Source organism: Gopherus flavomarginatus, chromosome 3 (assembly GCF_025201925.1).
Source record: "Gopherus flavomarginatus isolate rGopFla2 chromosome 3, rGopFla2.mat.asm, whole genome shotgun sequence".
Classification (NCBI taxonomy): domain Eukaryota; kingdom Metazoa; phylum Chordata; order Testudines; family Testudinidae; genus Gopherus; species Gopherus flavomarginatus.
Genome location: NC_066619.1, coordinates 84564976 through 84579588, shown reverse-complemented (window position 1 = coordinate 84579588; position 14613 = coordinate 84564976).

Genomic DNA, 14613 nt, shown 5'->3' with positions numbered 1-14613 from the left:
GATATTTTTCTTCTAGTTGGAGTAAATTTTGCAAATGTTTACTTATTTTAAAGGAGTATATTGGCAAATAATGGTCTTAAAATGAACCTATCTTTGATTGTCTAAATATTGTGTTCCATTACAAAAATATCTATCATTTCATCATTAGGAAATTTTTCAAATACTAATTTACTAGGACCTACAGGAAGTTTTTTTGGGATTTTATGCTCTTCCTTTGTGATCCTTTCAGAAGTTTTAGCTAATGAAATCTTATTGTGAAAACTGGTTACTTTATCAGTGATGGTGACTCTCAGACAAAATAGATTCATGCTGACTTCTGCTCCATTAGAAAAAAGAAGGAGGAAATCTGAATGGCTAATAGGGACTGGTTATAGGATCTAGTGCTAGCCATTCTCTAAAGCAGTGATTCTCAAACTTTTGTAGTGGTGACCCCTTTCACACAACAAGCCTCTGAGTGTGACCCCCTCATCCCCCTTATAAATTAAAAAACACTTTTTAAAATATTTAACAATATTATAAAAGCTGGAGGTGAAGCAGGCTTTGGGGTGGAGGCTTATGACCCCCCAGGTAATAACCTTGTGACACTTGACAGGTCATGACCCCCAGTTTGAGAACCTCTGCTGTAGAGCACAGGTTCAAAGAGCAGCCTAAATTGTTGGTGGATGAAAATTGTTAATGTGATAACATAGTGTCCTACATGAGTTAGTGGTTTCAATCTAGTACCAAAGCCTCACTGTAACCTCAACCTGCAATTAGCACTATCATTAGTGTCTTAGCAGAGAGATCAGGGATGAAATGACCATGAAAACTGAAGAAGTCACTTATCAGTAAGAAAAGAAAGGCATGATTACTTGACCTACCAAGACTTCCTTTTCTACATGAAAATAATTGGACTGTCACGCTCATGTCTTCTCTGACTAGCAGTCTGTCTTATTTCTCTCTTTGAGGGGTTAGCAGGGAACGTTCTGCTCTTCTAAGAGAAAACAAATGCCATTGCAAGACCACTTGACAAATATTTCATTAGATTGTGTGCTTCTCTACCTGTCAGTTTAAAAATCTGAACCAGATAATCACCATTTCCTGGTTATGATTGTGAGTTTATATGACCCCATTAGTTAGGCAATTTGTATTACAGAATATCATCTGATTACAAAAATCAAGTCATGAAGGAACAAAGGTGCCTAGGAAACTTTTTGGTTTATGGCAGTGTACTTTGTGGAATCAATATTATTTGCTGGTCTTTGAGGAAAGAGCTACAGTAATATAAACTAAAAAAAAAAAAAAATACGTGAAAAGTTACAGAAGTCAAGCGCTCAAGAGTTAGGACATGCCGGAACTAAGGTTGCCTGTGCAACTTTAATCCACCCCCCTTGTGCATAGGCATTATGATACTGGTTTTAAGGCTACATGAACACACTATTTTTTTTTTTGTAGAATCTCCTGCCTCATTCAGTGAGAGGGAAGCTATTAAATATTTATTTTTACTCTCATCATTCAATGTGTGTCCCCAGGCCTTATTTACTGTACACCATTCAAAGCCTGTACTGAATGCAGAATTCTTAGTAATTATTATTATTTGGCTTTTCTATGGTTCTTTCATCATAGCATCTTGTTCTTTACAAACATTAATGAATTTATTTTCACAACACGCCGGCAAAGTATCTCATTTTTAACACACGGGGAACTGAGGCACAGAGCAATTAAGGCCAGAGTTGTCAAAAACGTAAACTAATTTGAGTGCTTAATTTGAGAATCCTGTGTCCTGATTTTACAGAAAGCTTTGTGTTTTATAGCACTTTATATGTGCAGAGCGGAGATCCCATTGAACTCACTTGCCACTCTGAGGGCTCAGCACTTCTGCAAATCAGACAGACCCCCAGGGTCTCAAATTGGATACCCATAGATTGAGGAATGTTACACTGGTCACATATAAAAACTTGGGTTGATGTAACTTGCCCAGCATCACACAGAAACTCTGTGGCAGTGTCAGGGATAGAATCCAATTCTCTGGGATGGCATTCAGCTGCCTTAACCATGAGACCTTCCTTTCTCTTCTTGCAATCCTCTGCTTCATTCACAACACACCTTCCAACTTCTGCAACAAATGAGCCAGTGGTCCTACAGACAACAGTCTCCTTCACTACAAACCCTGATTCATACCCAGATCAGGTCCCTCTTGTGCACTGAAAGAGGCAGGGGTCCTGTGGGAAAACTAATGTGATCATGTAATTAAAGACTGTATCATAAGGCATACACACAAGGGAATCTAATTAAGGGTACACAAGCAACCTCAAGTCTGGCATTTCCTAACTTTTAAATGCTTGCTGTTGCAACATTCATGTTCTTAGAACATATTTAATTTTTATGAACATTCCTATGCTTAAAATATATATATGTAAAAAAAATTTTATCATGTGGAACCGTATTGACACCCTGCATGGGTCATCATCAGGGTTGGGACTTTTAAATCCATAGCACAGTTTTCTACCACTCAAACTAACAGAGTAACTGGCAGAAGAAGGCTATTATCTTGTGTGTGGATCTACCACTATAGAGGGCTGGAGATGCAGACTTTGCTAGACAGCAAGGGACTGTCAAAACATGGGAACAAGGGGTTCAATATCAGGTTTTGTAGAGGAAGGTGCTCAGTGATTACAGACCATAGAATATCAAGGTTGGAAAGGACCTCAAGAGATCCTCTAGTCCAAACCCCTGCTCAAAGCAGGACAATCTCCAAACAGATTTTTTTTTTACCCCAGTTCCCTAAATGGTCTCCTCAAGTATTGAACTCACAATCCTGGGGTTAGCAGGCTAATGCTCAAACCACAGAGCTATCCCTCCCCACTGTAGATTTGTCTTCCCCAGCCTCTCCTTCTACTCTAATCCACAGCCTCTCCCTTCTATCCCCTTTGTTTCTATCTCCTGTCTTCTGCCCTCTCTCTTTTTGCCCCTCTCCCCTACTTTCCCCCCTCCTCCTGTGCCCTACATCTGTTCCCTTCACCTCCAGTTTCTCAGCCTTTTAAACTTTGAATCAGGTTGCTTCCACCTTCTCTTCCAATCGAGGAGAAACTGAAAGTACAGAAGAGCCCAGGGGTGAAAGTAACTTAAAGGATTTACCGGTACTCGAGAGTCCTGCGGAGGGGGAGGGGCCTCAACTGGAAGAGGCGTGGCCTCTATCGGAAGAGGTGAGGCCTTTAAATCTGAGGATTTAAAGGGCTCAGGGATTTGGCTGAAGCTAGGAGCCAAGCCCTTTAAATTAAACCCAGAGCTACCAGCTGCAGAGGCAGCTGGGAGCCCTGGGGTTTGGGCAGGGGTGAAAGTAATTTACATTTCTTACCCATATGGTCCAATTGCAAGCAACACACCCACCTCTCCTACGTACTTCATGGATCCCTCCCATTGCATGACAAAGATAGAGAGAATAAAGCCAGTATTACTACTACCAGTACTGTCTGTAATAAAACTTTACTATTGGAATAAGCCTGAAAAAGTGAAAACTCACTGTCACATTTTTCTCTGTGTCTTCCCTCCTCCTCCTCCAGCCAGGCTGCCATTGCTAGGCTCTGTGCTTTCTCCCTGCCTGGCACTCAGCAGCTGCTGCAGGGAGACTGCTTCCTGCATAAGAACAGTTTAAACTCAGTTGTTCCCTGATGGTTCAGACCCCAGGGTTAAGAGAGGTTTCTGGAATCTTTGTTAATTTCACTCCGAGTTGTTGGGGCGGGCGGGGGAAAGCTGTGTGTGACCATGGCAGGGGCAGTTCTTTTCTGCCCCCTGGATGAGGGGATCTCCAATACTACTAATACACAATAGTAGGGGCCGGTTGCTGGGGTCGGGGCAGTCGGTGGCAGGCTGCAGCTGCATTGTTTGTGACACACACATTCATTTGTACACATACATATTGTATGTATGTGTATGTGTATGAATGTGTCACAAACAATGCAGTTGCAGCCTGCCACCAACCAGCAGTGACCCCAGAAACCGGTCCCTGTGGGTTGCTGCCTGCAGAGAGCCAGCAGGTGCCACTGGGCTGGGTCTGCCAAGGAGTAAGTAACCAAGGCAAAAAACCACAGCCAGCCAGCCAGTGAGGGAGGGAGCCGGGGGAGGAGGAGAGGAAGGGAAAGTCAGGGGTGAATGAAGGACAACTGGAATAGCCTTCATGAAATACACAAGATATTTAAATAAAGTTTTATCAATTTCAGCCTCTTCACTCTGCAGGCAGGACAAAACAAAAAGAGATCTGAGATTGCACCTGCTGTCCTAAGGACATTTCAGGTGTTTAAATCAATATAGAAAGAGGGTGATTGGAATGAAAACTACTATTTCTTTCAAAGGAGGCACAATAATTTAGCTGAATATTCAGTTTTCCCCTCCAATCCTTTTGTGGTTTTGTCTATGGGGGCTATTTGCTTTCCCTGTAAATCTTTAGTTGCTTTAGCAAAATTGCTTTGCCCAAAATAAACCCTAATCCACCATGTTCTCCATGTTTTTTGTGTTTTTTTTTAAACAGTAACATTTCAAAGAAGATCTGCAAGCAGTTTGGACATCACAACCATGATCCTCTGCTGGGGAGGGAATGGGATAGATTTGAACTTGGAAATGGTTCCTGATTTTGATTGCATTTAGGAGATCCCCTCATCCCGGGGGCATAAAAGAACTGCCCCTGCCATGGTCACACAGACCCAACAACAACTGGGAGTGAAATTAGCAAGGCTGCCAGAAACAGCTCCTAACTCTGGGCACTGAACTGCACAGGGAACAGCTGAGTTTAAACTGTTCTTTTGCAGGCAGGAATAGCAGACATCTCAGCCAGTCTACTGCAAGCTAGAGCCCAGAGAAAAACCCCTGCTGGGTGGAATGGGAAGGAATTCAGTGCCTTGTCTGCAGCCTGGCTGAAGAAGGGGGAGGGAGGAGATGAGAAACCAATGTGACAGTGAGTTTTCCCCTTCCACCTGATTTTATTAGCTCAGGATTTAAGCTGTGCAGCCAAATGCTTGTATTTGTTGTGTATATTAGTAGGAGATATCCCCTCATCCCCAGGGGCAGACAGGGACTGCCCCTACCATGGTCAAACACACTCTCCCCTCGACCCCCTTCCCCCAGCTACTGTGAGTGAAATTAACAAGGAGGCCAGAAACCTAGTCCTGGGGGCTGAACCATCAGGGAATAGCTGAGTTTAAACTATTCTTATGCAGGCAGCAGGCTTCTCTCTCCCTCCCTCAGTCAGTCTCCTTTTTTTACCAGTCCTCCATACCGGCCCGTACCAGCTTACTTTCACCTCTGGAAGAACCAGTCTCCCTGCTCTTAGTTCTGGTGTTCTAGCACCACAACAGCCAGGAGCAGGAACTGCAGGGAAAGTCTGAAATACAAGCTCTCCCCTTTCGGGACCATTTCCTCCTTTCTTTCACCTGTCTTGCCTACAACTCCTCCTTTGAAAAGTGTGCAAGTGTATGGAGCCCCCCCCCCCATCTGCTTCAACGCCCTTGCAGAGCTGACAGAAAGGAAAGGGTTTGGTTGGCACTGCCCAGTTTGAACCAAGCCCATAATATAGAGAAAATGTTGGCTGAATATGAGGGAGAAAAATTTCACTGTCAGGAAGTTATTGGATTTTGGACCAGACCTTCAAGTGAAAAGGCAAAAGCTCCCTTGCTTGAAAATCTTGAAACTAGACTGGAGAAAACACTGATCCGGTATGGGTTCCCAGGGGCTGGCCTAGAGAGATCTAACAGATCTTTTCCAACTCAGATTTCTGGTTTCCAACTGATTCTTGTATAGGACAGTTGGCAATATTACAATGATCAGTTATGTCTGGCCATAGAGGTCAAAGAACAGAACATACACAGCTACCACTGTGATGCCTTTCACACCTCTTTGCAATGGTAATAGCAGAATATGTGAAGTATCTGACACCCCCTCTCCTTTGCCATAGATAGGCGTTATTCCATCATTTATCAAATGTACACAAATTCCTTTTCATATGCAAATATGCCATTTGCCTCAGAGCTCTAGCCAAACAGTTGTGCAGTGCTTTGTCATGAAGATAATATCTTTAATCACAGAGTCCTTTGTTTCCATTCTATTGAACAGGTGTTGCATAATGTCAAAGCTATTGTAACATCATATTCATTTGTTAATGGAGTGTAATGAATATGTTGTAAGGACATGAATGTGTCAGTCTCATGGTTAGGGTTAGTGGTTTCATGTGATGTGGCATGTGTAGGATAGTGATATAGACTCAGAGATGCAGGAGTACATTACAGCAAATTTAACTGATGTGGCCTGTTTTAGCTCTTCTCATTTTTGGAAAGAAGAGAATACATGAAAGACTTTACTGCAAGAGTACGTTGTTCAATGTGGTTAATTCTACACTGACTCCACTCCCATCCCCTTTACAGGTAGGTTGTGTATGTGACACTTTTCAAAATAGCATCATCTACATGCAACAGATTTATGCCATATCAGAACAAACCACCTTATCTGGTATCTTGTTTCACACAATGGTCTATCATCAGATGTGGCAGAGAAAGTTGACTACCTCTCATCTTCAGGCTATAATTTTTTTAATGTGGGTATTTATGGGGAAATTTTAAAAAGCCTAGCATCTATAATTACACTAGCAAAGGCAAGCATTGCAAGATCAATCTGTTCTTATGCTTCATGGCATAAGCTGCTCCCAGGCCAGGGGTTGTCACCTTCCTCTGAAAGATCTGATGATAGACTACTGTGTGAAACAGGATTCTGTAGTAGGTGAACCATGTACTTTTTTTGATATGTCATGTATGCAGCTATAGCTGTATGCAATATAACCAGCGCTGTTATCACAGTCCACTTCACCCCTTTCCCACACTCAACAATGCCAGCTTAAAGGTCCCTTTCATTTCCTTCTTTCTCCCCCCTATATTCATGTCTTCTCCTATGAAGCCACCCTCCAAAAACCCAGAGCAGCAGATCCTACCCTCTCTCATCATTTAAATTCCATCTAAAGACCTTCTTCCACAAGACTCAGAGATAACAGAACTATGATAAATATTCATTATTATCCATTATTTTATTTATTCTTCCAAATAATTCTAACAGGTTAGAGATGCACTGGGAAAAGTCATGCAGGTTTGGTTTATATCATACTTTGCGCATCTACTATAGGTGCTGTATAACTAGAGTTTATAACAATATTGATATTATAGTAGTGCTTAAAGGCTCCAACTCAAATCAAGGCCTTACTGTGCACTGTGGAAACACACTCTTGAGATAGTCTCTGCCCGTAGCTAATAGTCAAAAACATGAAATGAGAAGTCATTTGCCCAGGATCACACAGCAGTTCATTGATGACAGAGCCAGCAGTAGAACTCAGGTCTCCTGGCTTCCAGTCCAGTGCTCTCTCCTCTAGGCCATGTTACCTCCCCAGTTGTTTCTCTCCCTCTCTCTACCAAACTATTTATCAATCTTGAGAATTGGTCATCATCTAGTTCTCCAGCAGAATAAATGTAATGGTAAACTAAACATTTTTGTTTGTTGTTTAACTATTGATAATTAGCACCCTCAGAACGTGTGAATGAATGTTCTTAGGACCTAAAGCTTTAATGCAATTTAACTGCATAAGTCGTTACCTTTATCTCTGATAATGCCCCAGGTTTATTACCTGTAAAGTGCAACCTCAGGATAGATATTTAAAGTACGTGAGTTACATAAGTCGCATGAAAAAAATCTCATTACACAGTGTGCAACTAACGGCAGAATCAGGATAAGGCTGAAGAACAAATGAAATGCAACCCTTGCTTCAAAGGTAGGGATGCCCTGGATTGCTTAGTGAATACATGGCCCTGAGCAGACTGGGCTCTTGGCTATAGCACATGGAGGCTAATTAAAACCCAGTTTCTACCAAAGGTGTATCGACAAGCAGGATAGAGGTGGTTTTCAAACCTCTTCCTTCCTAAAGAAAGTGAAAAACACTAAACAGAGTCTGACAAACTGATAGTCTTGTTGAACTCATAGACAACCCAAGTTTTACATGCAATTTTGAGACACGTGAGGTATCTGTGGTCGATATTCATTTTCTATCAGATTGTCCAGCTCATCCAAACCATGAAATGTATTATTAACTCCAAGAGAAGTCACTCATAATCGGTGGGCAAAAATGCTTTGACAACAGCACATAGCAGGGGAATAATACCGATTGTATGTGGAAACACAAAACAAAAATATAAACAGTTTGATAGTAATAGGTCAAATTCTATTCCCAATTATATGTGTGTAGATTACTTCAGTTAAATTATCCTGGATCTACACCAGTGTAATTGAGACCAAAATTTGCCTAGTAAGTATAATGTATCTTATCTTATCTTATAAACAGTCAATAATATGCTTACTGATATCCACCAACTATTAAATTTAAATAGTATAGCAGCTAGACAGATAGGAGGCTTGGCTGATGGTAGGTTTTCCAGAAACATTTTCCCCTGCAGAAATAGGCTGCCCTCTATTAATTTATAAACAATATTTTTCATTCATGGGATTAATCTATTAGGATTGCACTGCATCATTTAAGTGATTATGGGGGCAACACCCCACTGTATGAGGCAATAATCCAGGTTCAAAGCCAACCTGTCTTTCATCCTTAATTGGAAAGAAAAACTGGGAATATTATTGTAAAGAACAAGACCGCGCCCTTCTTTTTCAGCTGTTTCACTGGGATCCTTTTAACATTTGTTTTCAAATAAAATGATAAAGATTAAAGTCAGTCTAAGTAAATCTGCAGTGGACCAAGAAGCCACATAGCAGGAGAAGGCACAGAAAGCTCAGCCAGTGTAACTCTGGCTTTATGAAAGTTCACATATATGTCTGAAGGTTTGAGAATCTACATGTACCTAATGCAACTATGGAAGGTCCCTGGCCTCTTAAAGTGAGGAGACAGTAAAATTATTAGAGTGCTGAAATGATGTGACCCATACACACAGATGATAAATTATTTTAAGGAGTCTTAACATCAAGGAAGAATCTTACTGGCAACAAGTGACTGGATTGGTTGAGAGAGTCTAATTGCAGTGTAATTCAGGGCAGAGTCACTCTAGCCATTGCATGTAACCCTTAAAATAAGCAGAAATAGAGCCCGGATTCCAAAATTATTTTTTTTAAAGTTCCATAACAGTCTCCATCAAGCCAGCTATTAACTGCTCCATAACACTCACTGATAACTCTTAAGGTTTTGCTACCATGATCTCATCCTCAATTCTCATTATAGAATAGACTAAGAGTTAGCTTATCATGCTGGAAAAACTGAGGCCCTAAGTTCAAAGAGCATTTACAGCATAAAGATATTAGCTTCCATCATGTCCCCAAAGCTGTGTTTACTTGCTAAGAAATCTTGGAGCTTGCTCTTTTCTTCCATAATACCATGCAGGTTAAAATCAGACTTAATGTAATAACTAGCATGATGAGAATCTCCACATCTGTAAGGCAATATTACTCCTGAAATGCTCAGCAATGACACTTAGAGCAGAGTTACGTGCTGTGTTCACATGCAAGATAGACTTAGTAAGAGATAGGATTCCAGAAACAGGACCCAAAGCTGAACTGTTTGTTTGAAACATCTGTTGTTACCTGAGGCTGGTTTAACTACCATGTCATTCATGAGAAAGTGTTAAAATGACTCTAAAGAAGTTTCTTTAATGATATTTACCCATCAGGTTTTATTTATCCATCCTCAGTCAAACACTTCCCAAACTTGTAGCTAATGAGCTATTATTTCATTCAAATTACGCAGTGTTTCCACAAGAGCTTTCAGATTATAAATGGATTTTGTCCAGACAGCATACTTCCATGTGTCCCCAAATTATCAACTGACCTGTATTAATCCAGAATTTGTAAAGAGTTATTAGGCAAAACAGCAATACAGTTACAAGAGTAGAAGCTACACATTACTGCGCCCAAGCAGAAGTGACAGCACTAAATCTGCATTACGAACGTATTTCAAAAGGCTACGCCTACTGGATGTAAGTAAAGAACCCAGATGAAGTGTTAATTGAAAGTCAGAGAGGTAACAAGCTATGAAAATAAGATTAGAAGAATAGTTCCAAAGAAAAAGACAGGCTCAACAAATGACAGAGAAATTATTCATAAGACCAACCACTGTACTTGGAAAAACACCATAAGCAACTGATTATATCTTAATATATTTATGCTAAATTCAGAACTGTGAAAAACAATTATTGAAGATGTTAAATCCACATACTGTAAAAGCTACATGGGGACAGACTGACCTTGCCTGAAATTCAGGTTAAGTCCAGAGAGCTTCTACTATTTCCTTTTACTTGCTCTCTATGCTCCATTTTGACTAGTGGTAGTATGGTTAGTGTCAGGAGAAAGACTCACTGCAACTTGAGTTACCCTAAGCAGCCGTTGTTTGAGTGCTATTATGCAAGGCAGGCTTATCTAACTTATAGGTTTTCAATTTTATTTTTATTTAGTGCCCCTAGTGGTAATGTGATAAAAGAATCTAAAAACCAACAAACAGATGAGGAACGTTACATCATCTTCAACCAGGCATAGTTTAGTGAGGACCATTGTGCCTGCCAGAGTGACCACAGTTGATGGCATTGCACCAGGTATTGTGTAGTGAAGTTCCCAGATCTGGCTCGCTCCTGCGAATTCATGAATCTCTGGGGTGGCCCCGCAAGTGACACCAGATAGGGTCACAGGATATAACCTTTGAGCATGGATGCAGAGTTTGAGTGTGCAGTATGCTGTGGTAATTTTGTCCATCCTGGTGACGTGACTGAAGAACATGTAACACCGCATTTACAGCATAAAGATATTAGCTTCCATCATGTTGACGTATGCCACATGAAGCAAGCCATTAAATTCTTGGTGCAGCTCACCAAGAGGCTGGAGGATAAGGACAGCTTTCATAGTTGACTACCCAACAGTGAAACCTGATTGCTATGGATGACAATATTTTTTAAAGAGCAGCTGCATCCTACCAAGCAGAACACAAGCAAAGACATTTTCAGGGTCTGATGCAATGAGATCAGTCTGTAGTTGCCATACTGCAAGATTCTTTGCCCTTGTGCAGAGATACTATGATGCCATCTTTCTATTTTGCTGGTACTTTGCCAGACGCACACACTATTAATGGCTGATGCAGGCTGATGTTCACTGGTTCCAAGGCACCTTTGAGCTACTAAGGTGGAATACCATCAGGGGCAGCAGCACGTCCATTCTATAGCTTTTGAATGTTTGTATTTACTCGAGTGATGTAGGACATTACAGAAGCAGCAAATACATGATGATAATAAATTTCTAAATAATAAATTGTTCCATTTGTTTTGAGTGTTTTTGATAGTGCCCATCACAGGTGTATCTAAGTAGTGACCACTGATATTTATATCCCCTGATCATTCAGGGAAGAACTAATTTGATATATTATTAGTGTGTCTCACTGGAAGATTTGCTATGACTGGAATTCACAATACTAAATATGGCACCATCCATTTATACAGTGCTATTGCATTAAATACATCCAATGCTGCCATGGTGTTGAGAATATTCTTTGCTCTTTTTCTCCCCTCCTCATATTACCAACACTGGATTCTGATGGACCCTTCTTGCCCTCCCCGTTATTTTTGCTGGAGCAGTATGATTAACAACAGTTCTGCACCACTACGAGTGAAATCCTAGCCCCATTGAAATCAATATAAAAACTCCCATTGACTTCTCAGCAGGCAGGATTTCACTCCACTGCTAGTATGTAGTGCAGCAGCCTTTTGTACAGATAGGTGGACAGTGCAATCCCTATTCCAAATATATTTTAGTTGTAAACCTACTCCAGAAGCTATGGAAGGCCCTGACACCCAGGAGGCCATGTGGCAGTTGGACCTGCTGTGCTGCCACCAAAAGCAAAAGTGTCAGGTTCCAAAAACTGCCTCCTTCCCTTTGTCCTTGATTTGTCTGCAGGAGAGGGACAAAGCAAGAAGTAGTAAGGACAACATAAAAAAGCAGGGGCCAGCAGAGGTGGGGAAAAGCTGCCAGATCCCAGTCTCATTGTGTGTATCTCCTCTTGTTTCTGGGAAAAGACGAAAACAGCTGGTGGTTTCCTGCAAACTGTCTGTCTGTCTGCCCCCAAACTCCAGTGGTGGCTTCTGGAGCGGCACTTGTGGAAGGCAGACACTCACCCAGGGGATAATTAGGCAATGTTCTTTTTTGGCAGCCAACAGGAAAAATGAGGAAACAGCACTGAAGACTGATCAAGGGTCTGAGAATGGAGAGTGGTATTGGAGAAAATCAGCAGATCGGGACCAGCAAGGACTTGTGTAAAAGTGGTGTGGGTTACAATGAACATGTTGGGTGGGTACCATAAAGGGTAGGACATGTGAACAGTGCATTTCAAAGGTGTGTATGGGTGCCCTACTTACATATGGCCTTGGGGTACCATCTGAATATCGTTATACCCAACTGGTCTTGAGTTAGTTAGCGGATTTAAGCAAATCAGTTATACTAACTGTGTCTCAGTTTCTCCACTTATAAAATGGGGATATTTACTTATCTGCCTCACAGAGGTGTTATGAGGTTTCCTTAATTAAATACCTTCAGAGTTCTTTGAATATGTAAGGCATTAGAAAAGTATCATTTGACTATGCAAATGATACTTTTCTAATGCCTTCTCTCATTTTATATGCACAATGGTCAGGAAATTTAAAATTATGCTCCCCACAGCATGTATCATTTAGCCACAAAACACACACATAATAGAAAATGCTACATGTGAGCAAGGAGGACTGAATTATAGTTGATGTGGGAATCACAATCTTGAATATTTGTCTTGGGTTTATATATATATTTGGGTATATACAACTTCTCAACCATAACATTGTAGGGGGTTCTCAGCAGTTAAGAACCATGCAGTATTGTAGCTAGCAGTCTCATAATTTTGATATATCCTCCCCTAGTTAAGAAGTCAATTGAGTCATTCTTGTTTACACCAGCCAAGGTTCTGGCCCAATTAGCCCAGCTGCTTAATTTGAAGGGTGATTCTTTTAAGCTGTATTTTCATTTTACTTACACACATACTTACATTAAGGTGATACTCCTAAATTAAAGGCTCTGTTGTACAGTCCTCTTGAATTTAACATATATTTAGCAACAGCACTAGATGGAAATGGAGTTGCTCGTTCTATTTGTTGTTATCAAAATACTTAACCTTGTTTAAAAGCCCAGCTTTACGTAGCATAGTTACAAAGAATAGTTGTCTTTCATATTGAAGCCTATGCATTTCTGGGGACCTGTATCCAGCCATTTTAAGTCAACAAACATGTCTTTTCCCTGACCCTTTTGAGCTTTTGTTCAAAAGTTTGAAGGCTACTTACTGACAAGTGATTTGTTTCCATTAGAACATGCCTCATTCCAGCCATCCGTGACCATTTTGTACTTAGGGCTTTATAAGCAGCACGTCTCAACATTCCTAAAATCCCAGAGAGGATCTGAAAATAGAATAAGAAATAAGCATTTAAATTAAAAGCAACAGTCCATGCATGAAGCTGCCAGGTTTTTATGGTAGATAGCGTCTTTCTGCCCCCCCTTTCTTCACAGGATTGTAAGCCTCATTTTCCATGATATTTTGCAATGCCATGGAGGTTTGCATTCACTCATCTATTTATAGAAGTCTGTTTTAAAGTGAAACAGGTGTCAAGTTGAATGAGGTTGTTGCCTGCATACATGTCCTTTCTGGGGGGCGGGAGGGGGGAGGTGGTGGAGTTTTACTACTTTCTGCACTTGGGGGATTTACAATTCATTTGCTAATCTCGGTGCAGTAGAAAGCGGGGGAAGGGGAATTTAGTTTTCTACTAAGGAGATGAAATGCTCTCACTCCTCACACCATAAGGCCTTTACTTTTGTTTCTTAGTTCGTTTAAAGTGAACTTAGTGCTTGAGAAAGATGCCAGATGGCCTATTCTGAGGAATTAAATCCTCTACATAGCCATAGAACAGGTTTACTACAGGTAATGGGAATACATGTTCCCACCCAATCCTTGTACCACTCAACCTTGTCCTAAGGGGATCATTTCTAAGACACAAATGTTAGTCCAATCACCATACATCTTCAATCCATGGGTTCTCATGTTATTTGTGGTATGGTAGCACCACCAAGGAATTATCAGGAATCAGGGCCCCATTGTGCTAGACGCTTTACAGTCAAATAACAAAAGACCAGCTCTTGAACTAAAGAGCTCACAGTCTACATGACCAACAGGAGGCAACTGGTGTATGAAGCAGACAAATGGATTGGAGGTGGGGTAGGAGAATGAGGTAAGCACATGTCTCAGTTTGGTACTTGCTCTAATTGCTGTGTTAGCAGTTTTTATTATATGAACACTAATATCCCAGGAACTGGAGTGAGGCTGCAGACCTGATAATTGCGACTTGTATCAAACTGAGTTTCTCATCAATCATTACCATTTTACCAGTGCTCAAGAGAATTGCCAGGCACGTCACAGTACAGATAAGGAGATGTTACTCCTGCCCCAAGGAGCTTCCATGATAAATTCAAACTTGACATGACGAGGGGAGGAAGAACATGGGTAACATCAAGAAAGTTATGCACAGCTCAATAGACTAAAGAAATTCT